This window comes from Bos grunniens, chromosome 10 (genome assembly GCF_055505025.1).
Source record: "Bos grunniens cultivar Pamir isolate PY7600 chromosome 10, Bosgru_T2T1.0, whole genome shotgun sequence".
NCBI classification, from domain to species: Eukaryota; Metazoa; Chordata; class Mammalia; order Artiodactyla; family Bovidae; genus Bos; species Bos grunniens.
In genome coordinates, this window is record NC_141174.1 from 29,967,599 (window position 1) to 29,993,615 (window position 26,017).

General features: G+C 43.4%; 1 protein-coding gene and 1 long non-coding RNA gene across 5 annotated transcripts in view; one reads left to right on the forward strand and one right to left on the reverse strand.

Moving 5' to 3' along the window:
* PRKCH (protein kinase C eta) overlaps positions 1 to 26,017 on the reverse strand; it is a 233,160-nt gene that overhangs the window by 200,725 nt on the left and 6,418 nt on the right. The gene's annotated exons all lie outside the window — the stretch shown is intronic.
* Positions 2,356 to 10,501, forward strand: LOC147364226 (uncharacterized). Its single transcript, XR_015134225.1, has 2 exons — positions 2,356 to 2,888; positions 8,002 to 10,501. It is a non-coding gene; the product is annotated as an uncharacterized LOC147364226 (long non-coding RNA).

The window sequence follows — 26,017 nt, forward strand, 5'->3', positions numbered from 1 at the left end:
CTTGACAGTCCCTTGGACTGCAAGGAGATCCAACCAGTCCATTCTGAAGGAGATCAGCCCTGGGATTTCTTTGGAGGGAATGATGCTAAAGCTGAAATTCCAGTACTTTGGCCACCTCATGCAAAGAGTTGACTCATTGGAAAAGACTCTGATGCTGGGAGGGATTGGGGGCAAGAGGAGAAGGGGATGACAGAGGATGAGATGGCTGGGTGGCATCACTGACTCGATGTTTGTGAGTCTGAGTGAACTCCGGGAGCTGGTGATGGACAGGGAGGCCTGGCGTGCTGTGATTCATGGGGTCACGGAGTCAGACACGACTGAGCGACTGAACTGAAGTTATAGTCACACTTCATAAATTTGAAAAATTGAGAAAAAATATCATTCAAATCATTTAATGGCCTAACAAACACTGCAATGGATTTGTTAAGTGTGCTTTTAGCTCTCTTATACGTATCTTTAGTTATTTTTTTCTGATTATAAAATTATACATGCTCCACAGGGGGAAAAAAAAACACACAATTTGGAAAATAAAATTTTTTTGTAATTCCACCCCACTTCTACAGCTAAAAAATCATCGCTAAGAGTTTGATACATAATCTTCCAGATTTCTTCCCTTTAGTTCTACAGGTCCATAACCCCTTACTTACAATCCTGATACTCAAAAAGCTCCAAAACATGAAAAACTTTTATAACATTTGTTGTCAAATTTGACCTCAACAAACATAAGACAATTTGTCATCTTAATTTTTCCCACTTAATGTGAATACTCATGTTTCACTGCAGAATGTTAAAGTTTTGGATGACAGGATGCCATCCTAGCCCCCAGGGGAAGTGTTACTTAATAGAGGATGCACGGCCTTGCGTAAAACTGAAAAGTCCTAAATTCAGGAACACATCTGGCCCCAACAGTTCAACTAAAAGACAGAGGCTTATGCTAATATGACTACCATTCATTATCATTATTATTTTAGAAATGGACCATAGTGTGCTTACTTCTCTGCAAGTGGATTTTTTCACTCAGTAATATCAGGGACATCTTTCCTTCCATATCAATTCCCTGTATTCCTTAATGACCACATGGACATGAGTGAGGAGGTAAAGCATAAAAACAATGAGGCAATCCCTGATTTTAAGGAAAGGGTAAGTAATTCAACAGTCAGACCCACAAAAACAGCTAGAGAGAGAGTCTCCAAGAGTAGATATTGCAGAACTGAGAGCCAGAAAAGCCCTTAGAGATAATGGCCTGATTTCTCTGTTGAACAGATAACCTCAATGCAGACAGAAGTGATGACTCACTTGAGTTCACTGTTCTTCAGCAGTCAACCTGGGACTGTCCCCTCAGATTCCCAATCTCCCACCCTACCACACACTGCTGTTGCTCTAAGACTCTGCACTTCTTGACTAACTGAAAAATGTGAAAGTAACTTTCTCTGTGAGGGAGCACCAACTGCTCCCAGAGTTAGCCCAGCTGTCAGCGTAGAAATCTGCTCACCTGCCACGATGAACAGTAGCTGTGCAAACTTAACAGCATTCTTTTTTTATAGTTTTACAGCTAAACAGTAAGACATAGGGGAGGTCATCTCCTCCTTGAATTCATTACTAAGAATTCAAGCTCAAAGTTGGGTCGCTTTTTCCTCAATACAAACCACAGTGCGCCAAGAGCATGGCATTTTCTTGACTAATTTGGACTTGTCTTTAGGGTTGCTGCTGCTGCTAAGTTGCTTCAGTCGTGTCCGACTCTATGCAACCTCATAGACAGCAGCCCACCAGGCTCCTCTGTCCCTGGGATTCTCCAGGCAAGAACACTGGAGTGGGTTGCCATTTCCTTCTCCAATGCATGAAAGTGAAAAGTGAAAGTGAAGTCACTCAGTCGTGTCCGACTCTTAGCAACCCCATAGACTGCAGCCTACCAGGCTCCTCTGTCCATGGGATTTTCCAGGCGAGAGCACTGGAGTGGGTTGCCATTGCCTTCTCCAGTCTTTTGGGTTTCAAGGAGCTAAATCTGTACCAGAGGAAAGGACTATTCTATCAACTGGAAAACCACCAACACCATTCAGGTCTCCTCTGGAACTCCCTGCCCCTCACTCTGCCTCCAAACACCATTTAGTTCACTTGAATATGTCCCTCCCAGCTGGAATGCTTTCACTAACATAGAGCAAATCTTAAATATATATATATATATATGCTCACAGAAGACAGAAAAGCAAAGGGGAAAAGACAGACTAAAGCCACAGAACGTCAGCCTGCTTCTCCCTGCCCTCTTCCCCAACAGGCCCCCAACCACAACCACACCTCCTGCCCACTCCCCCCCCCAGCCCCCGCCCGCAGGCCCAGAGCAGGAAGTGTGCAGGAGTCGAGCTAGAAGCGTCATCTGTGAGAATGAAGATTGAGAAACACATTCCTCCAGAATCCTGGGGCCCTTCAAAGGAACCCTTACCCCACAAAGACACAGCAAGTAAATGACAGGGATGCAGCCCTCACTCAGCACCCCTAGTGCTACAGCCCAATCATTTATTTGGGGGGTCAGCAGCTACCTTTAAGTTATTTAATCGAGTATCATTTCAGGAAGCCACTACAATGTCTTAAATGAGCATTGCTTAAACTGTGTAAAGTACATGATGAGAAACACGTGTCACGCACTGCTTACCCTGGGATCCTAAGCCACAAAGCAAAGTGGTGCTTCACCAAAGGTCGGGGGTGAACAGGAAGCACCAGAACCTACTCATTTCCTTGGCTGAGGCTGCAAGAGGCAGACTGGGATCTTTCAGGCAGAGTCGAAACATCACCTACAATCTCTCAACAGAAATCCCTGCCACTAAAGGGCTGATCTCTGAATGCTGTAAGATCGAAGTCACCAAGGATATTCTGGAATTATGTGAAGGTCTAAGGTAAGAGAAGAGCTTTTTTTTTTAATTATTTATTTTGATTGGAGGCTAATTACTTTACAATATTGTAGTGGTTTTTGCCATACATCAACATGAATCAGCCATGAGTGTACATGTGTCCCCCCATCCTGAACTACTCATCCACTTCCCTCCCCACCCTATCCCTCTGGGTTGTCTAAAGGGTTGGCATAGTCAATATCTCTGTTCCCACAAAGGAGAACTAATATTCCCTTCCTTCCCTCCCAGGATGCTGGGGCACATGGAGTTTCCTGGTACAGGTAGCCATAGGGGTGAGAGAACATTCTGGTAGTGTCTTCAAGAGGCACAGAACTCTGAAGAAGAGATGAGGACAGAGACTCAGTTGCAGCTTCCCGGCTCAGTTTCAGAAATGATCCAGAGAGACAATGGGACGTTCTTGGTCTCCAGAGGAGTATGGAGCCAGCAGCCAAAGCACAAACACTGCCCAGATAAAAGTAATCTTCATTTTCTGTACAAGTCCATAGATCTAAATATCTGCCCGTTCTCTTTTGTTTTTATACTGTTTGTATTCAACACAAGCCAGGTAAATAAATGTATAGGTGTTCTTCTAGAGCCCAGTAGCCAACAGGTAGCCTTTGGATGGACTACCGTCTTGACCTCAGTCCTGACAGTGAGAGAGAGGGATGGTGGAGAGGAGAAAAAGAATACAAACAGGGTGACCATGAAAGCAAGAAACATCATATGAATACCAGTGTCGGTTATTTTCCCAGCTTTACATTCCTGTAACACACAGACCTTTTGGGGGTCTTTATAGGGGTTCTTTAGTGGCTCAGATGGTAAAGATTCTACCTGTAATGCAGGAGACCCAGGTTAGATCCCTGGGTCAGGAAGATTCCCTGGAGAAGGGAATGGCAATCCACTGTAGTGTTCTTGCCTAGAGAATCCCATGGACACAGAAGCCTGGTGGGCTACAGTCCATGGGGTCACAAAGAGTCAGACACAACAGAGTGACTAACACGGACACACATGATGTACTGTCACAATTCTCTGTATGGTCACTTTATTCATCCTTGCATCCCAAGCACAGTCCTGCATCTCACTGACATTTAGTAGATACAGTATTTCTAACACCACCATGAGTACAAGAATGAACATATAGACAGCAACCAGAATTTCTAAAGTGACAAGTATTGTTCTCCATTCCCCACCAGAAGGATCAGCAAAGTTTCAGCTGGCTCTCTCTGAACCCTCTGTGGCAACACTGTGCCCTCCAGCACAGGAGAACTGGGCTTGGACCCAGACTCTGTGTCTTTTGTTAACACTATGTGTCTCTGGGAAAGTTACTTAACCTCTCAGAGCCTCCATTTCCACATCTGCAAAATGGGGATAATATCTCAACTGAGCTGATGAGAGAGTAGATAGGTAACAAATATTAAGGACTGATACACAGTAGGTGCTCAATACACATGGGGGTGGGGGAGGAACAGCATAAGACAGCAGATCAGTCATCAGGCTCCAGCTATGCCCCTTAAGTTACAGGCTGTGTAACCTCCTGAGTCCCCTCAACTGAAATGGAAATGATGATCTACCTGCCTCAGAGAATGACTGTGAGGGTCAAAGTAGGAAATGCACATGAGAGGAAACAGGGAAAATCCTGTGAAACCTGTAAAGCACTAAGCAAACAAACCACCACTTACAAGCCTCGAGGGCAGACTTGTAAGAATGTAAACTGATACACCATCAGCGTTTTATCAAATTCTCAGACTGATTCCATTTAACAACACTTCCAAAGAATGCCTCAGCGTTAATCTGTCAGTCTGCTGGTCAGCTGGACAACCAGTCCTAACTGGTCATCTTCTAAGTGCCGAGCAGCTGCTGGGAGCAGAGGATGCGCCTGGACCCTGCCTTCAGGAAGCTTAGAGTCTAGGAGGGGATAACTAATCAATTGTAAATAACTCTGTATAAAGTGCTACAAGGAAGAAGTAGCAGTTGCTAGGGAAGTGTAAGATGAGGGGAGGGGGGCTAACCAGGCCTGGAGGATTCACAGGAAAAATGATATTCACCAAGGGCTACTTGGCTTTTGGTGACTGTGACAGGGGAGAAAGAAGAGGAAAAACTTCAGTCACAGAAGTTACATACCAAGGTTGGTGCATAAAGCAGCTCAGCAATTAAGAACACCAGTAATAAAGGCCCGGGCTTTCCTGGTAGCTCAGCTGGTAAAGAATCCGCCTGCAATGGCAGGAGACCTGGGTTCCGTCTCTGAGTTGAGAAGATTCCCTGGAAAAGGGAACGGCTACCCACTTCAGTGTTCTGGCCTGGAGAATTCCATGAACTGACTGTATAGTCCACGGGGTCGCAAAGAGTCGGACACGACTGAGAGACTTTCACTTTCTCTGTTATTGGCCCCCATAAAGAACTAGAGAAGCTTTCCTCCATTTTGACACAATCAAAGCAGAAAAGTGGCTTATCAAGCCTGCACATCAGAGGCAGAGTTTTGTTTCCCTCCATCTGCTGGCAAATCTGGTCCCACCTCCTGCTTCTCCAGAGGCCACATGTGGTTCAGAGGGCCTCATTAGTTGATCCACCCAGCCTTTCCTTTTATTCATTCAAAATCCACTTTCTGGCCATGCACCTCCAGAGCATTCTAACACTGGGCACCCTACTCTGGCTGTGACCCCCTCCCCGCAAACACCACACTGTACAGCCTGCCATTTAGAAGGACGTAAAAATATAGTGCAGTGCAGGCAAAACTGGAAGGTTGGCCAGTAAATCAAGTGACCTCAGATCGTATCAGAAAGAGGAATGGAAAAGAACTGGGGAATTCCTTTGTGGGTTTCAACAACTTTCTTGGCACCTGGATGAAACAGCTTTGGGAAACTAGTGAGATTCTCTCTTCCCAGACCTATTAACTTTCCTCCTCATCCCACTGCCGGGCTCAGTACAGTGCATTTCATCCCCCTCCTGAAGAACCTGGGTCCTCTCTTCCCTTCTCTTTGCATAAACGTGGTTGCATCCTTCCTTACTCTGAGGACACTTAACTGTGAGTGAAGTTAACATGCACAGCGTAAAATGTTTTAGTATCTAACACCTCAGATCCGCCAATATAAATTATTAAGGAGATTCATTACCAACTACACTAGACTTCTGGTGTAAAACAGAAAGATTTCTGGTAAAACAGAAAGATTATTAACAAATTCTAATGAAAACGGACTGAGTACCTCTCTTCAAGGGACATTACCTTAGGTGTCTTGCCTCCTATGACCCCTGGATTAACAATGAACACCACTTAGGGGTAACTAAATCTAAACTGAGAGCACATATCTCCACAAAATGGGGATTTTTGAATAAATGACAAATGTTCCAACTTCATGAGGCCCAAAAACACCACTGCTAAGCCCAGCAGGCAAGAGGTACCAGGTGCCTGCCAACCACCTGGATGTGGGCACCGAGGCCTGAGAGACAGCAGGTGACAGAGGAGCGGGGGACGGATGGGTCTGTTCTGACATGTTCCATACAGTCTTGGAGATCATCAGAAAATTACCATCGGCACAAGAATATCACCTTAAACTGCAACACCCCATCCCAATGACTCCAAGGAAAACAGTGAGGCAAGGAAAACAAGTGAAATAAAAAGCAATTGCATTTTTTAAGTAATTAAATTTCCTTCAAACCTGGCACAAACCAGACTGCCTTAGATAAGCAGCGTCTCCTGGATTTTCACCCAAATACCATCAGTTTTTGGAATACCTATCACTGGTTCCTCTCTGGACCAGTCCCCACCTCTCACTATCAAACTCACAGGAACTCAAACACAGATATCATTAGTGAACAGACTGTAAAATAAGGGGCAGCCGACAGGTCCAAGTAAATATACGGTACAATTCCTAAGCCATCCCTAAACTTAAAAATGACTTGTGAGAACTTCATTAGCTAAGTTATGGAAAGAAGACGTGAATAAGAAAAACTAATGCTTAGGAAAAGGAACTCATTTAAACATTCATTCCTATAATGGTTGTCTGGTTGAAGTCTGGGACAGAAAACAAAAATGGTTCACAAAACACAGGCAGAAAGATGTGAAATGTTTGCTCATGCTTGCTTTGCTCAAGAAGTTTAATTTCTTTAGAATTCTACACTAAGGCCATATTGGACACAAAATAAATTTGAGATCCCTAGAAGTACTGGGGTGTCTGTTTCCTCTATGAGGTAAGCTCCTTGAATGTACAGAACCTGTTTTTTTATTTCTTCATGATCCATGTCTAACAGAACCCCGGACACATAATAAGTGATTCAAGGAAGTGCTGAACTGGTTGTAAAGTAACAGGTAATTTAAAAATATCTCAAAAGAGTTTTAAAAAAGGGGGGGGGGCATCAGCAGAAGCTATAGCCTTAAGCACTAGGAAATTCCCCTGACTACCTTCAGTGACTATTTGTAGGGTACAGCCAACACTTTCTGCACCAGCTTGTGCTGGTAAGTTCCATCACAAGGTCTCTACCTAGTAATTCACTGTTCTACTAAGAGAGCATAAAATTAAAGGTAGAAGAAGTGTATAGTGCAGCAAGCACAGGGTTTGAGAGGAGGTAAGTCCCAGAGAAAGCCCATCAGATGTGTGCTATGAGATCATCTGATCTCGCCCCACTACTAGGACAGGCCCCATGGTGAGGACCCGTTGTCTGCTGCAGAGGCACACTCGGCACATGGGACGTGTTCTCTGTAACCAGGGCCTGTGAACTCTTAAGCCCTTGATAATGTCTTTGGCACAATATCAGAATTAGGAGATATATATACCTTTAAAAGGCAAATACATGGAAGTTCATCCCCAAGGTTTACATCTTGCTACTAATCAATCACCTGAAGCAGGTGTAATGCCACCTGGTGTTCTCTGCAGGGGTTCAAACTCCAGCTCCATCACTTAACTAGGCAAGTATCTTAACCTCTTTGAGACTCAGTGGCCTCCGAAGGAAGGGCTAATTAAAAAAATACGTCTCAAAGGCATTCTGAGGATTGGATAGGTTAATGTGTGTGAAGCACTCAGCCTGACACCTAATTAACCTTGACTGAGTACCTACTCTTATTATGCATGATCCCACCTTCACATGACTCCATTTATCACTTCTCTGCTCCCTCTGGCCCCTGCAGCAGAACTCTTCGAGGGCACAAGTTGAGACTCACGGTGGAGGATCATCTATCCTCTTCAATATGCACAGTTCCATCAGATTTGCACCACCATCAAATTACTGTTTGAGGCTCTGTCAACCTGGTCTCCAGATACAAATACTGGACGTTTTGGTCTGTGGATGCGGAAAGGATATGAATGACCTGCTACTCCTACGTAGTGGTCAATGTTAACTAGAAGCTGCGGGAGATTAATACATCTAACATAGGCCCCTGTCTTTTTACGTGAAGTCTAAAATCTACATGATCTGGAATAATTAAATATTAAGTGGAGACCTCTAGAAAAGACTTGAAAACACTCTCCTCATGGTAGCCTCAAAGGGAGCACAGATGACAGAAGACCCTAGAGAGAGAGACTGTCCTCCATAAACGTGCTCACAGGAGAAGGTTCTGAGAAGGGAGGCTATCTGTATGTGAATATCTTGGGATCTGCTGCCCTAAAAACAGGGGAAAGGGGAAAATGATTTGTGAGGAAATATACTAGAAAAGGGAACTGCTGGAGGGTGAGTGTGCAGCCTAGCGTTGTGACAGGAAGAGAAAGAGCCCCTCGCAGGCCCAAGAAGGTCATTCTCTCAAAGTGGAAACCGAAAAACCATCACATGAAGTAGGAGCCGTGGTAAGCAACTCGAGCCTGGCCTCAGTCACTCCACTGGGAGCTCGAGGCAGTCATTGGAACTTGAAAAAAGAAATGAAAACTTAAGTCCCAGATGATCTCTAAGATCCATCTAGCTTGAAGGAGCTAGCAATCTGGATCTGGTGAAAACAGAAGGTCACATAACCAGCCATGGGAGGCGATTTTAGAGTGACCCCCAAGAAAAGATCAGCAGGGCCAGTACCCTCATCAGAGCAGACCAGCAGGTGACCAGCCCACCTTTCTTATCCACGAGCAAATCTGTGGATTACAGGCCCTGGTGGTGTTCCAGCTGTACCTACAGCTGTTGTCTGCCCTGGGGCTGGCTCTGCCGGCTGAAAAGAACAAGTCTAGTCACATAGCAGCCACCCAACACTCTCCATGGGCTCTTCTCATGGGGAAGTTACTTTCAAACATCAAATACTTTGTTTATGTGCTGCATGCTAAGTCGCTTCAGTCATGCCCAACTCTTTGTGACCCCATGGACTGTAGGCCTCCCAGCTCCTCTGTGCATGAGATTCTCCAGGCAAGAATACTGCATTGGATTGTCATGCCCTCTTCCGGGAGATCTTCCCAACCCAGAGATCGAACCCGTGTCTCTTACATCTCCTACATTGGCAGGCGGGTTTTTTACCACTAGCACCACGTGGGATGCCCATACTTCATTCAACAAATCACCAAAGAAAGGAAAAAAAAAAAAGGATGAAATTGGGACTTGCCTGGGGGTACAGTGGATAGGAATCTGCCTGCCGGTGCAGGGGACACAGATCCAATCCCTGGTCCAGGAAGATGCTACAGAGCAGCACATGCTGCAGAGCAACTAAGCCCACGGGCCACAACTACTGAAGCCTGCACGCTCGGGCCCGCAAGCCACAAGCACTGAGCCTGAGAATTGCAACGACTGAATCCCGTGTGCTGAGAGCCTGTGCTCCACAAGAGAAGCCACTGTAATGAGACACCCATGCACCACAGCTAGTGAGTAGGCCCCACTTGCTGCAACTAGAGAATGCCTGCACACAGTAACAAAGACCCAGCACAGCCGACAATAAATAAAATTGTTAAAGAAAGGATGAAATCGGTTACTCATCCCAGCTTGCAGTGTGCTACACCTGCCACACGGCAGCTTACTTTCCTCGGAACCCCTGGCACATGATAGACCCGTCGGCCTGCCTCTGTGTGCATCACAAGACACTTCTGCTCTGCGATGGCTGAGAAGTGCCAGGCACTGTCTCACTTGACTCCTGACCCACTTCCCACTGGCCCAGTGGAGTTATGTCTTTCATTTATTTCCTTTTCTTCTTCCACCTCCAGCGTCTTTAAGCTGCAAGCCTGGCAGCGGAAGTGGATGACATCAGAATTCTCAGAGCTGGGGGAACTTTCAGAGATCTGCCGGTTCCATCAACAGCCTAAACCAAGGCTACACCTCTTTCTCAAGCCCATAAGAAGTCGTGTCCTTCAAGTGAGAACCTTTATGGAGTTTCAGAGGTAAATGGGCATCATTTCAGGATGATGAGGGAAAATTACTAAAGGCAAGATGTCACCATCCAAAAGAGCCACTATTGAGAAAATATAGGCCTGGTGTAGCAAAAAGGGGATGTAATTCTGGGGGTAGAAGGCTCACACTTTAGACTGTCAGAATCCTGGAACTAAGAGAAAGCCAAGAGGCAAGGCTGTGCTTTCCACAGAAGATAGAACCTGGAAAAAACCTATTCTAAATAATCCAGACCAACAGCCTTGTGCCATATATAATGCCGCTCATCTCAGCCTAATAAGTTATAAATGACACTTTTTAAAACATCTTCAGACTCAATAAAACTAATGTTTACACTTTCACAGTGTGTCATGTGTTGTTACACAATGAGTATTATTCAAAATATCACTTGGTTACCAAAAAAAAGGCCAGGTCTTACTGTTGCACATTAGATAAACGTTTTAGGTTTAAGACAAATGTCTAAAGAAATCCGTGACTCTGCCTTTGTTTTGTCCATTCCTGGTTCTATCATAGCTCCAGAATGAATGAAAAGTTAAGACCCTTTCCTTATACAGCCTAGTTCTTTCGTAGTTTTATAAGAGAAATCAACCAGTCTGAACAGATGAGTCTTCTCTATCTAAACTAGTGTCTTATTTTTCAATGAGCTGGTCACTATTTCTCTAAGCAGCCACTCTTTTGGAAGATCTCTCACTTGAGTCATAGTCATTTGAGATTCATTTATTTCCCAACAACAGTTACAGTGACCCTTTCTCCAGGCAGTACACTAGCCTCCCAGCCATTCCTTTGACTTATTAATCCAAATAAGTACTTGATTACAGGGGTAACTGGTCTGCCATAAATACCAATCAGGCATAACATGAAGTCCAGTTAATAGCCAACTATTCCCAGCCCCCCGGAAGCACTCAGAAAAAAAGGAAAGCAAATGATTCAATTAGAGCAATTATCTGCTGATCCACTGAGACACTGAAAGGGTCAAAACTGCATTTGCCAGAGATAAGTCTTAACTTGGCTTACTTAATGGTAATGTCTTTGGCTGTCTTAACAGAGATGCTACCCAGTTTTTGGACCTTACCAGCAACTTGCACAGGGTGTTGTCTAATGTTAGTTGCTGGAGACATAAACTAAATGGACTTTCTGGATGCTGATCGTCAACGGATCATTTACGACATCTAAGAATCAGTTCCTACGTGGTAATCAGTAAACCTGGTTTTAAGACTCCACGGTAGACCAGAACACACTGGAAAATTTGCAGTGAGAGACGGAAAGATCTGTGGCATTTTCAGTGAGGGCTAAAACACCTCCGCCCTGTGGGTTCTGCCGTACAGCCACAACAACGACACTGGCGAAGGGCAGAGTTCCTGTGGAAACACTTACGGTGCGATTATTCTGGTGGAAAAAACAAAGGCCTCAAGCCAAATAGTAGGCAGTGACCGAGCCCAGTGGAACCAGGGGTCTAGCGCAGATAGTTCTGAGCCCAAACCAAGATAATCATTAACTTCACATACATGGAGATAAAAATCTGTAATTAACTGGAGGACACAGCCCACAGATATGACATAGTCTGGTATTTTGAGATTTTCGAGCAGCCGCCCTTTAAGTAACTCATAATCCAGGGCATATCTCCCAGGCTTTTCTGCAGTTGGGAGAAGACAAACCACCAGCATCTATATTTACAGGAGTTTGAGTGATCATGTTATATGCTAATAAATGAGTTAGCTCCACCTCCACCACCCTCTGCTTGAGTCTAATTACTAGTTTAACCTTTAAAAGGGCACTCCCTTCGGCTGCAAATGAGTCTGGCACTCCTGTCCAGAACAGAGCTGGACATCTAGCCTACACGCTGCCCCTCCCAGGAGCCAGTCCGGTTACATGGCACAGGCAGGCCACTCTGCTCAGGATGCCATAGGCCCACCCCACATAAGCCTCAACCATTACACTCACTTGTACCACCTCCGGGGTAAGGAGGAGAACCCTTTCTTACTCCTCCCCTCAAGACGCCCAATTCAACCATTTATTCAGCACCTACCAAAACTAGCCACTGGGAATCAGCAGGGTTAGGATAGTCCCTCGCCCTCATGAAGCAAGTTCCTGCCAATGGTCTGAACCAGACACGGTTTGCCTTTATTAATTTTTAAAAAATTTTTAAATGAATTTAGCCTTTAAAAAAATTTTTTTTCAATTTTTCAATTTTTTTTTTGAAGTATAGTTGATTGACAATGTTGCTGGTTTCAGGTACATAGCAAAATGACTGTTACCTATGGGGCTTTCCTGGGGGCTCAGTGGTAAAGAACCTGCGCCTGCCAATGCAGGAGATGCAAGTTCAATCCCTGGGTTGGGAAGATTCCCCTGGAGGAGGGCATGGCAACCTACTCCAGTATTCTTGCCTGAGAAATCCCATGGGCAGAGGAGCCTGGCGGGCTACAGTCCATAGGGTTGCAAAAGAGTCGGACACAACCTATCTACTGAGCATGGCATGGATTTTTATCTATATAGTCTTTTTCAGATCTTTTCCCCATATAGGTTATTACAAAATATTGAATATAGTTCCCTGTGCTACACAGGAGGTCCACATTATCTATTTCATATATACAAACACACACACATACAGTTTGCTTTTAACAGGCACTGAGGTGTTAGCCCTGTATAAAATGACCCACATGGGTAAAATTCTAGGGAAAATATACAAATCCCCAAGGGAGATATGGGACAGGAGGTTGTGCCACCATAAGCCTGATGAATACTGCCTTTCATATGAAGACAGAACCTGGGTGTATCCTCCTCCACGATGTCCTCCCTGAAGCAGGTTTTCAATCCCCTGCGTCCTGAACACATTTCTATTCCTCAGCTCCCTATGATGAAACCATGGGCTCGTGCCGTCTGCCTCACAAGGTGAACTCCTCAAACTGTGCACCCTAGCCCCCGATGCACCTCCGGCTGAAGCAGGTGCCCTGGGAATGCCGTGTGTGGCGGTATGTTTATCTTCATGCCCTGGCCTGTTTGTGGGTGTGTGTATGGTTACATAGAAAGTGACACATTTTTGCTACATGACCTCCTTCACCCCTGTCTCCTCCAGTGTTATGTAACAAGTCCTTTATCCAAACTACAAAGGAATACCTGCTCTCCTTTCCCAATATATACTGAAAACGAAGACAATTAGTCATGAATAGAAGCAAGAAAACCTAATTAGCTCATCTGTACCTAGATCATGAACTGGGAGACAAGGAGAGATGGGAGAAGGAGTGGGGGAGGGAGACAAGGGCCAGACTCCTGGGAATCTTCCCAAGGGGCCTGAACTTTATGGGCAATGGGAAGCCTTTAAAAGACTGCTAGCAGGAGAGGGGTTAAGGTTGGGTTCTAGACAGCTCATCCGGGCAGCTCTGAGGAGGAGATTTGAGGGAGTAGATTCGTAATGACCAATTCCAAGGCTACTGAAACAATTTATCTATGTGATAGGATCTGAACAAGTGTGGTGCTGATGGAAAAGAGAAACTGACTCAAGAATATACAGCAAGCCAATTCAGAAGGACTTGGCAGTTGAAAATGGGAAAGAAGTGGAGAGAGAGAGAGAACTCCACAATGAAGCCCAGGTGCCCAAACGATGATGAGATGAATTCTGACAGGGAGAATGCATGGAAGAGCTGCTGTTGCTAAGTCACTTCAGTCGTGTCCGACTCTGTGCGACCCCATAGACGGCAGCCCACCAGACTCCCCCGTCCCTGGGATTCTCCAGGCAAGAACACTGGAGTGGGTTGCCATTTCCTTCTCCAATGCATGAAAGTGAAAAGTGAAAGTGAAATCGCTCAGTCATGTCTGACTCTTCACGACCCCATGGACTGCAACCTACCAGGCTCCTCCATCCATGGGATTTTCCAGGCAAGAGTACTGGAGTGGGGTGCCATTGCCTTCTCCGGCGTGGAAGAGCAGGCAGGGATAAAGATGGGTAGTTGTGGGCAGTGTTGACTTCAAGACACCTGAAGGATGTCCAAGTAGCTCTGCCCAGCAAGCATATTAGACATGAGACCTTAGGCCTGTTCTTGAACCTTCTAAGCCACAGTTTCCTTGGGTAGTAAATGCAGGAACCATGGAACTGCTCATCCCTCAAGACTGTTGGAAAAGACTGAAGGAGACAGAGTATAAAGCCCTTCGCCCTAAGCCTGCCCCAGTCCAAGAAGCATTAATCAAGTTCAGGGACAAAGACGGGAGATAGAGTTTTAGAAATTCTTGGCCTAAGTGCAATACAATTAAGACCATGAGAGCAGATGAGACTATCTGGAGTAAGGAAGACAACAATATAAGGACTAAACCCCAGGAAACACCAATATTAAAGGAGATTAAAGGATGAGGAAAGAGATACAATAGGAAACAAAAAATTCCCAGAAGGTACTGGAGAAACACTGAAGCACGAAGGCAAAGAGAAGAAAGCAGCAGAAGTAAGTGACATGATTACATGGTCATTCCTGGGCTCTGCAGGAGTGGTATTCACATAGTGATGTAGGCAGAAGGCAGTCTGCACTGGGAAGAATGCATGGGCTGGAGAGGACAGATGCAGTCAGCTCTTTGGGAAGATGGCTGAGATGAGAAGGGGAGACACTGAGCCTCCCCTCAAAAGGGAAACAATCAAGGCCAAGACAGGCCTGGGTCATTTATTCTGTGGGGTGTGGGGAACTTGAGTGCTTAGAGATCTGGGTCATTTCTAAAGGGAAGGTGTTGGGAGGAAGGGAGAGGATGAAGGTACAGAAAGTGAAATACCTGACCCAGACAGACACAGAGGGGACCCAAACAGAGCAGGCATAGGACTGGGCCTCATCTCAAAACTGCCTACAGGATATGCCACCAGTGGGAGCAGCAAGTTCACACCTGTGCGCTTCAGTTTTCTTGGAACATTAGGGCCCTTGACTACAAAGAAGACTCTGGGTGTTAGGAAGTACACTTAAATTCTGAGTATAACCAGGACTCTAATCTGAGCTCTTCCCACTAATGACTCAAGCAAAAGACAAGTAAGGAAGCAAGGGTCTTGTGAAGAGTAAGGGGAGAGGGAGTTGGGGATAGTGTTTGGCAATACTTCATTATTTTTCTTCTAATTCTCTCAGTCAGTTTCTTCCTTTTAACGTAAGCTTCACTGAAGCAAAACTATCAGCAGGTAACTTGACTTCAAAATACTAATAGAAATGACATTTGAAAAGTCTCCTTTAATATCTTGACAGGAACAATTTTTCAGAATCATTATTTTTCCTGTTTTAAAACAAAATTCTACATTCACAAGCTCAACAGGACCAAATTATAGCAGAAGGAATTGACAATCATCAGAAATTCCACTCAGAGAAGAAAATGCACACCGGACTCCTAATTAGGCAACTTCACAGGCCACTTATTTATCTTTCCAGAAACAGGATATTTTTTAAAAAATAAGCTTAAATGGCAACTATTCCTTCAAGGTCACAGTTAAATCATAATCCAGTTTATGCCCCTCACTGGTCTCCTTTTCTTACCAAAAGCAGGCTGCCGTTAATAGAGTCCTGACATCTGGTATACCAGAAGATGGTTTGAGTCAGTTTTTCCTACATTGAAAACCACCTCTTATCACTTAAACACAAGTTAACATTTTATTTGGGGAACCTAGGGTTCAGTTTAGTCTTTCCACACATCTTTTACATGTATTTAAATAATCAAGGGAATAAAAATCACACTGGCATATTCACTCTCCCTAAACTACTCCTAAGGCTGCTCTTAAACTCACACAAAGTATTAATGTCTGTATCTGAAATAGGAATATTTTTAAAGAGATGATCTCTTAGCAAAAGTGGATGACAGTGTTTGAATTCTGAGGCCGGCTCAAGACATGAGAACAAGGAGGGGCTTCTTCAGTCTACAAAAGTTTCCTGAGTCCCTCCCACGTCCAGGGGACTTTGCCAGGGACCAGGGGGGGCGCTGAGGGTCACCGGTGCTCACATAGATATATCTGGATGCTCACACAGATAGCAGTACAACTAGGTGGAAAGGAGGTCAGCGGCCAACATCAGGCCAACACCCACGAACACATTCTCACTCGCCCCCAGACATCTGCAACAGCAGCGCCCCGGCAAATCAATACAACCACAACCCAGGTACAGGATGTGCATGACAAGAAGGCGAGGGGGCCCAGCAGGGAGACTCAGAAACAATGTCTTCTCCGGGAAGCTTAAGAGCCAACCAAGGCTTCTGAACAGCCAGAACCAAGGCTGCACTGAACATCACCATGAACACTGCTGGGCCTTACTATAGAGCAGATGAAACTTTTGGTCTGAAAAAGTAAACATTTTTGTATCAGAACACATCTAACTTAAAATCACCCATGAAAGATCTAGGACCCCAAATGAGTGTTGAGTTAACTGATAAAGCTATACATAATCAATATGGGGGAAATGGTCATATTTTCTGTAAACTAAATCACTATTGTTAGCATCCTTGATTCACCCAGAAATCCACAAGGTCAAATGATGCACTTTTATAAAATTGTTTCCTCTTTGAAAGCATGAAAGAATAATTCACATCCAATGCATTATATGTTCAAACTTAAGTCAAGGAAACATCTTTTAATGCCTATTCAAAGAGGCTATTTACCATCTTTTCTCAGCAATAAACATTCTCACTTCAGCTTTTGAAAGATGGCTCCATTGGACTTTTGCAACTAAAATATTGCAGCTTTACTTCTTTCTGGTTATTCCCCCTAACTCAGAACCTTCTCCCTGTTCAGCATCAGATGCGCTAACCAACAGACTCAAACTCAAGGTTTTCCATAAACCAACTTTGGCCAACATTGCAACTATAGTAATTCTAGCTTCAATTCCTCAGATTCCTTTCGAGATCTTTCAGAATGGACATATGTGCAGAATTTACCCCAAAACCAGGATAAGGAAACCATCCCCTCTTTTACCAATAACCATAATATTTATTAACGCACCAGAATACTAAATAAAAAGCAAACCTGCCAAGAAGGTTAGACTCAAAAACCCTTTCTAAAATTCTAAATTCTAACCTCTAAATTCCTTAAAATTAAAAACTCCAAAATGCTGTGTAAATAAACATTTTACTGCTTTGAAAGCTAATTTCAGAAAAGGCTGGGATCATGACTTCATAGTTAAGTACTGGGGTAGAGTGGTGGTAATTGTGCCTTTGACTTTTCTACAATGGTATATGTCATGCACTGTACTAGTTTACATAAGTCTTCACTGTAATGTTACACAACCCTATGAGATAGGTACTAAGTTACAAGGAGAAAGCTGGGGCTAGCAGAGGTTAAGCGACCTTGTTCATAAGAGGCAAAATGAATAGTTGAACCCAATCTGGCTGACAGTCAACCATCACACTGTGATGCACTGCTAATTATGGTCATTGTCCAATAAATATTCCTCAAAGCCTGTATTTGTGTGCTATGACTCTGCCATTGTAGATTCTGCATTCTGATTTATATGGCTTAGGCAAATGCTAATGTGTCTTTTTACATTCAACAGAGACCAAATAGATATTGAAGGGATGGTCAGAAATATTCCAGAGATCAGGCAGATGCCAAAACAGGCATGATCCAAAATTATTCAAAAATAGACAAAATTATCCAGAGTTAATTCCCCAAATTATACTCAATCAGGTAAATGAGCTTGCAGGAGTTGGCAAGAATCAACTGTACCTGCTTATCATTTTTGAGGTTTTATTTTCTTTATGATTACAGGCACCATGGTTATTAATTCTCCACACATTTATAGTTTCCTAAAAAAGTAAGACACCTGGAACCCTATCAATTATATCACTGTAGTACAATTATCTTATCTAAGTATTAAAACATTCCATTAATACTTCTGACTCCATAGAAAATAAATATATCATTTAAAAAATTCAAGAACCTGGAATAAACTTTGATGTCTTTGTTTCCTTTCCTCTATTCCTTTTTTTTTTTTTTTTTTTTTTTGAACATATGGCACTGAAACAGATCACAAGCAGGCAGATGCCTCGGTGTCATCTGAGGGATGCCCACAAGACTACCAGGTGGGTCAGCGATCAAGATTCCGCCTGCCAATGCAGGAGATGCCAGATCAATGCCTGGGTCAAGAAGATCCCCTGGAGTAGGAAACCACAACCCACTCTAGTATTCTTGCCTGGAAAATTCCATGGACAGAGGAGCCTTGCAGGCTACAGCCCATGGGGCTGCAAAGAGTCAGACACGAGTGAGTATGCACGCACAGGCGCAAAACTACAACCTCCCCCATTCCTCAGGAAGCGCCTACATCACCACCTTCATTGTCTAAAGTGAAACCATCCGAATGTCTTTCCTTGGCCAATATGATTATTTTCAGAAGGTCCTTGTCAAAATATTAATTTCCTTGGGAGAGTAAAAGCAGCCGAAGTTACCATTTCTTGAGGGCCTATTTTGTGCTGAGCGTGTTTTATGTATTAAATCTAATCTTTACACCAGTCTTCTGTGGTAGCTAACCTGAACACCATTTTCCAGGAGAGAGAATAGAGCTGAAGGGACAGGCTCGCTGTGGCAGAGCTGGGATAATACACTGCACCTGCTAACACCAAGTCCATCCCCTTCCTCATACCTTCCGCCTGCTCCTCCACATGTCAAACCTGTCGCCGCCTTTGGGCTTTCTCCTGAGCTGTTCCCTTTGCCCGGATGCTCTCTATAATCTTCACATGGCTGGATGCTTCTTGCCACTTGGGTCTCAGCCAAAATGTCACCCTATGAGTCCTCTGCCACTCTAGGTAAAGCAGTCACCTTGTCATACTCCACCACACCACCCTGTTTTAATTCTCTACTTAGCACCTAACCACCACAGGCTATTCTTGTAATTACCTCTTTGCCTGCTTATTGTCTGTCTCTCCATGAGAGGGTAAAAGCCCTGTGAGAGCCAAGCTTCTGAATGTTGTGTTCTCTGCCCCAACTATAACACCTAGAACAGAGCAGGGTACCCAGCAGGCGCTCAATATAGATCGATGAATGACTGAATGGCTTTCCTACTGCCTCCTCCACACATTAGGATGGTATCAGGAAAGAATCAAGTCCAGAGAGCTAGATTCAAGCTTCACCTCTAACTGGCTAGGGGCTGCACTCTGGGCAATCTCCATTCAGCTCAATTTCTAGGAGTATCAGGCCATTTTCCAAGGTGTCAGCAAGGTGAGCTGTAACTCAGGAACAAAAAATCTTATTGGGTTGGTGGCTCAGATGGTAAAGAATCTGCCTGCAATGCGGGAGACCTGAGTTTGATCCCTGAGTCAGGAAGATCCCCTGGAGAAGGAAATGGCTACCGACTCCAGTATCCTGGCCTGGAGAATTCCATGGACAGGGGAGCCTGGCAGACTACAGTCCACGGGGTTGCCAAGAGTCAGACACAACTGAGTGACTACTCTCACTTTCAAAATGGACCCAGGCCACAGGAGACCTGGAATCACAGGACAAGAAGAGTAGGCAAGCACCACTGATTCCATCGTTTTGTCTTGGACTAGCACAGTGGTTCACCATAAGGCCCAGTACAGCTCAAGAAGAGGGTAAATATTTTAAGTATACTGATAAATCCTATCTCTTTTTACAGGGGGTTATCTTAACAAAAGACATCAAGCCAAGGTCATTCAAAATGTCCCATTTTTTTTTTTAACTTTCCATCTATTGCAAACCTCAAAGAAACCCTTCAACAGTACAGACTTCTGAAAATACCTAAATAACACAACCAAATAGGTCCTAAAATGGGTCATCATCTAGTATATTTCACTGGGAGCCAGAAGTGAGAACATATTTTAAGTACATACCCTAGGAATTAGAAATTAATAACAACCTCATTTTTGATACCTTTTAACACCTGAAGCCGGGTATCCGCAGTCAGGCTTCTGGGGACCGCGAAACTGATGACACTGTTCCCAGCATGTTGTCAATATGCACATATGTGCATTTTTCTAGAAACAGGGTCCATAGCTTTTATCATCACTAAAACAGTCCAGGGTTCAAACACGGTTTCAGAAGCACTGCATCTACTAGAAACCCATTCTGAACTCTTCCGTACTATGATAAATCAAGAGTAATATATAATAAAGCACTTAAGAGATGCACAGCTCACAAATTAATAAATGCATTTTGTTTAGGAAATGCTGCTAATACAGCTTTTGTGCGCTCTTCCAAAAATAATTTCAGAGCCTAAAACAAATCAGTATCAGCAGAACAATCTCCAGAAGACATTTCAGAAGGGAGCAGAAATTGCATTGCCTAATGGAACAACGATCAGAGCCACATAACTCTGATACTTGAAGGAGCCACATAGCACAGGTTGCCCAGCCCCTACCATCACAGACAAGAACATTAAAGCCCAGGGTGAGGACAGAGGCACATCAAATGTAAGTATACATCAAATGTAAGATGCAGAAATAGCGCCAAGTAAATGCAAGAGATATATATGACTTGCAAATAAAAATTCAGCTTTGCGGTTCTGGTTTAAGCACTTGGAGAAAAAGCACTACCTTGAGAACATGTTCACACTGGCCCCATATGACTTATTTCATTAAGGTAATTATGAGGGGCTCGTGTTGGCCCTGGTCCTATCCTCTGGCAAATTTCTTAATTTTTTTTTTAACCATAGAGCAAACTAAACACTTTTGGTTACCTTTTAAGCATTTCTCCCCCTGTAAGGTCAAAGTTGTGTCAGGGTGAAACTTATGTAAAAATCAAAGGAACTTTCCAGAAGACAGCACATAATTAAAGCATTGTTGGTATAGTCGTTCTATTAAAATATCCTAGATGCTTTGACAATCACTGCTACAGAAATACACTACCATAATAATCTTGATAAATCTCTCTATATAGGGCCATGATTCGCAACAAAAATTTCCCATCTCATAAAATTCTCCAGTATAGCACTTAAACACTACAATAGCCAATACCCTTGGGCCCATTCTGCCATCTAATTAAACTGTCTATCGTACAAGTGATTTATAGCACTTGTCATCACGTAGGGTGGATATATAGACTGGTGGCTACAGACACCTCAGGACAACAAAGCATTAATTACCATGCTAGTGAGAATGGCTTCTAGCAAAAGCTCAAAGGGTGGGATTCCCAGTCTCTCTCTGATGCAAGAAAACAGGGACATAATTTACCAGTCCCATAGAATGAGGAGCCCATTAGTGTAAATCAAAAGATACAATTGCACGGTTTAAAATGAGAACCCACTGTAATTCCTTAAGGTTGATTCTAAGCCAAGGAAATAAGACCAACATCACTATCAATGCTAAAAGTCATTTAGACATGAGCTAAATCCTCTCCAAGCCTGAGCAATTTAGATTTGGACCAATTTAATTCTTAGGAGTTACTAACTTTGATAAGACATAAGTCATTTTGACTGCTTAAAACCAAACCAATTACTCCAAAAGCAAAGAAATGATGTAATTGCCTAACATACGGAGGCAGCAGCTTTAGAGATGGAAGGGTCCCTAGAGAGACTCTAGTGCAATCCCCTCCTGCTAGAAACCAGGGAGCTGAGAGCCTATTACACAGAGGCTTGCCTGAGGTCACAGCTGACAGATGGCAAAGCCAAACGTTGACCCCAGCTCTCCTGACTCTCATAGCACAGTACTTAGATATTGCTGTAAGTTGTACAATGAAATACAAAGAGTTTCTTTTTTAACTGGGTAGTTAATACCAAACTAATTTGCAGTTAAAGTTAACTTCCCATATATTTACTAATAAGCCACCTTCCACTAAAATTTTAGGAAACATATTAATAGGTAAATAAATATCTAAATAATCAAATATCTAATCTAATATATTTAATAAATGACTACATATCTAAATAGATTTGAATAAGTATATCTTCATATCTATGTAAATGTTAGTGTATAAGTGTGTGTGTGATGTTAGTATATAAGTGTGTGTCTGTTACATATCACATGAGCTAAGGAAACAGTAATGCTTTAGCTAGAGCTTCGGTTCCCACATTCTGAAAACAAATACTTGAGCTATTATAGATTCAAAAACTCAAAAACCTCCCAGGATCAAGCTAATAGGGGACTGAGTCTTAGGGAGTGGTGAGGTCTGCAGCAAACCCCCCAGAATGAAATGTCTTCAGTGAAGTGAAGTGAAGTCACTCAGTCATGTCCGACTCTTTGCGACCCCATGGACTGTAGCCTACCAGGCTCCTCTGTCCATGGAATTTTCCAGGCAAGAATACCAGAGTGGGTTGCCATTTCTTCAGAGTCAATGTTAAAAACATCTCTGCCAAATGAATACATCTGCAGGGCATCCATGGGCCTAAGAGCTGTCAGGCTTTTTGTTACTGTTCCGAACAAGATGACCTTCCTGCTTCAACATCTATGATTCTTTTCTGATCTGCACAAAACTTGGGATGTTTGATGGTTCAAAAAAAGGTGTTACTGTTTTCTTTCTTGGGGAGTTAAATGTTCTTTCAGGTCATCTGTTCACAGATATTGAAATTTAGTTCCTTCCAAACTTTCAGAAGATGGAAAGCTTTCTAGGGATCAGGAGCATTTACCTTTCAAAGAGATCTGTGATGTCTCTCTGGGAAAACATTATCAAGTCAGAAGTTCCTTTTCTTCTTTTGAGGAATGGTTTTTCCAAACCCTTTAACTGAAGTAGACCTGTGGCCATGCTATCTATGCTGAAGCCTTAAAAATTAGCTGTTTTTCCTCCAGGAAAATGTTTCTGGTCTCCCCAAAGTAGCCACTCACCAGCATCATAGTCCTCACTTCTGTCCTGTCATTTCCTAGTTGTTTTCCCCAGTCACTGCTTCCCCAATCTCTCTCCCCATGGAATTATGAGGTCTATGAAGAAAAGGGCCATGTCTGTCTTGCCCACTGGCCTCTCCAGGGCAGAGCACCATGCTGGGTACATAGGACATGCTCAATGGTGGAGGAAGGCTCATTCAGGGCTTGGCATTTCATAGAGAAACATGTAATAGTCTGTGAGTAGCTACCCCAGGGGCAGAGGGGATGAACCTCAGTCAATAGCCCACACTTTTAAACCCTGAACTCCTCTGATCAATACCATACCCTTCCACAAGAGCCCAATCAATTCACACATCTGTCTTTTCGGGAGAGAGGGGAAGGGGACAGTAGAGATCTTAGGATGCTGAGGAGAACACTGAGGAGGAGGAGAGCCAACCTTAGACCTGGCACATCAGGGAAAGTTTCCTGGGTCAAGTGACATTTACAGTGAGACATGAAGCACAAGCAGGAATTAGCATGATGGCTCTTGAGGAACTGAAAGCTGATCACTGTGGCTGGAGCATGAAAGTGTGGGTTGGGGAGAGGTGAGCCATAAGGCTGAAGAGGAAATTAGAGCCCAGCTCACGGAGAATATTCTATACCATTTTAAAGAGTTGTGCTTTATCTAAGGGCAGTGGGGAACCACCGAAAGGTTTTAAGTAAAGGACTAATTATCAGCTTGGCAATTGAGAAAGATAATTTTGAATACAGCAGTGATGAAAGTGGAAAGAAAGTGATCAGGCACTGAGTTTCAGGCCTCATTTTCATCATATTCTAACAAAATGGGGCCAGCAGCCAACATAAATGGAGTACCAGACCTAGCCAACTGTTTTGCAAAATAGAAGACTACAAAGAATCCAAGCCATCTCTGATTCTACGTAAATGCTACCTACCTCGTAAACAAATTATTGCACTTCTATCACAATCATCATTCTAAACTCTTGCTAGATACCAAAACTGTACTAAGAATTACATAAGATACAATGATTCACTCTGCCCACCAACCTCATTAGCTCTCCACTGTTGAAGTACAACCAAATGTAACATGTCGGGCTCACAAACTACCAGTTAACAGGCTTGGTAACCAGTCTTTTAAAATGAACAAAAGCCAGTAATTTTACAAATGCAATTTTCAATTTATTACCATATACAAAGGACAAAAATCTGATCCAGTCTTTAAAGCACAAGTTGATGTGCAATTAATTTTTTAAATGGAACACTGATCATTGGAATAACTGGTCACTCCTCAGTTACTTCTATTTCTTTCCTTTTTAAAAGATGAATGTTTAAGTAAAAATCTTTCCAAAGTGCTTACATTCTACTTGCTCCAAAAACACATTCTGACAAATATTTAGTATCTACTATACACCGGGAGTTGGTGATGGACAGGGAGGCCTGGCGTGCTGCGATCCATGGGGTTGCAAAGAGTCAGACATGACTGAGCGACTGATCTGATCTGATCTGATCCACCTGACACTGCCCAAGATGCTGGACTTAGAACAGTGAATGAGAGAGACGGGGGTCCCTGATCTCAAGGTGCTTATAGCCCCAAAGAGAAGGGTATAATGAAACAGATTAACAATGATCTGAGAGTTTCGGAGAAGGCAATGGCACCCCACTCCAGTACTCTTGCCTGGAAAATCCCATGGGCGGAGGAGCCTGGTAGGCTGCAGTCCATGGGGTTGCTAAGAGTAGGATACGACTGAGCGACTTCACTTTCACTTTTCACTTTCATGCATTGGAGAAGGAAATGGCAACCCACTCCAGTGTTCTTGCCTGGAGAATCCCAGGGACGGGAGAGCCTGGTGGGCTGCCGTCCATGGGGTTGCACAGAGTCGGACACAACTGAAGTGACTTAGCTTAGCAGAGTTTTGAGTGCATTGAAGAGTAATAGATAATGTGCTCTGGAAAATGCCTGAAACATTTGAACCACAACTTAACCAAGATGAGAAACAGACAGCCCCACTGCAGCAAAATTCTTATCATGAAACTGAAGACACAATATAAATAATACAATTCACATATACTGGGATAAACCTCCCGATACACACTAAAATGTTTTCCTCCTAAACACTCCACCCCAATCGATACCAAAGAAAAACAACCGTGAGAATGAAAAACTACAAAATACAAAAGAGAATGAACAAACAGATAATGAATCTAGAAGATTCAATCCGACGCTCTAAATCCATGTACCTGGATCCATGAATAAAGGGCAAAGATAATCACTGATTGCCCAGTGGTAACCTGGCTGCTTCCTCTGACAAGACTACCAGACAGGTACCCTGAGTGAGAAGTTGAGAGAACGCAGCCCTCCCAGTGCTGGAGGGAACAGAATGTCTTCAGGAGCGCTGAACCAGGAAAACAGCTTGGGATCCTGCCAAGCAGGTCCTTCCTTCCTGAGGGGATGCCAAGGTCTTTCCATGACGCAGCCTCCAGCTCCCCTTGCCTCCTCCCATGTCCCCATGTTCTGCAATAAGTATATTAGGTGCTGGTCTCCATGTGGAAAGTTAGCGAATAACGAGCAAACAAGTGAAAGAAGGAAATAAGGTTTTAATTTGGACAAATTTTCGGATATCACAAGTCCAAGAAATTATACAAAATAAACCAGTTCAAGAAGGAACAGAAAAAAAGCTGACAGTGATAATTTAGAAAATGAGACTGTCCTAAGTCAGAAACTATATTGAATGACTTTTTTTTTTTTTTAATGCTCCTACTCTGATTTTTTTTTTTTTTTTTTTTTTGCACTAAAGAGACAATGTAGTTTTCAAGAGTCAGCCTTGGCTCAAATCTAATTCAGGCATTTTACTTACTTAACGTCTTCTTTGGAAAAATAAGGATAATAAATCCTCGTTGTTTTTTCCCTACAGCTTTATTGGGTATACTTGTCCACATGCACATACTTAACAGCGAACTATCTGAAGCGCTTAGACATAAGTATATAACTGGGAAACCATCACCACAATCAAAATAATGAATATGTTCTTTTCCCTCAAAAGTTTCCTTATGCCTTCTTTGTAATCCATCCCTCCATCACTTTCATTCCCCTGGTCCCAGGCAACCACTGCTCTGCTTCCTATCACTGCAAATTACACTTTTCTATAATTTTACATAAA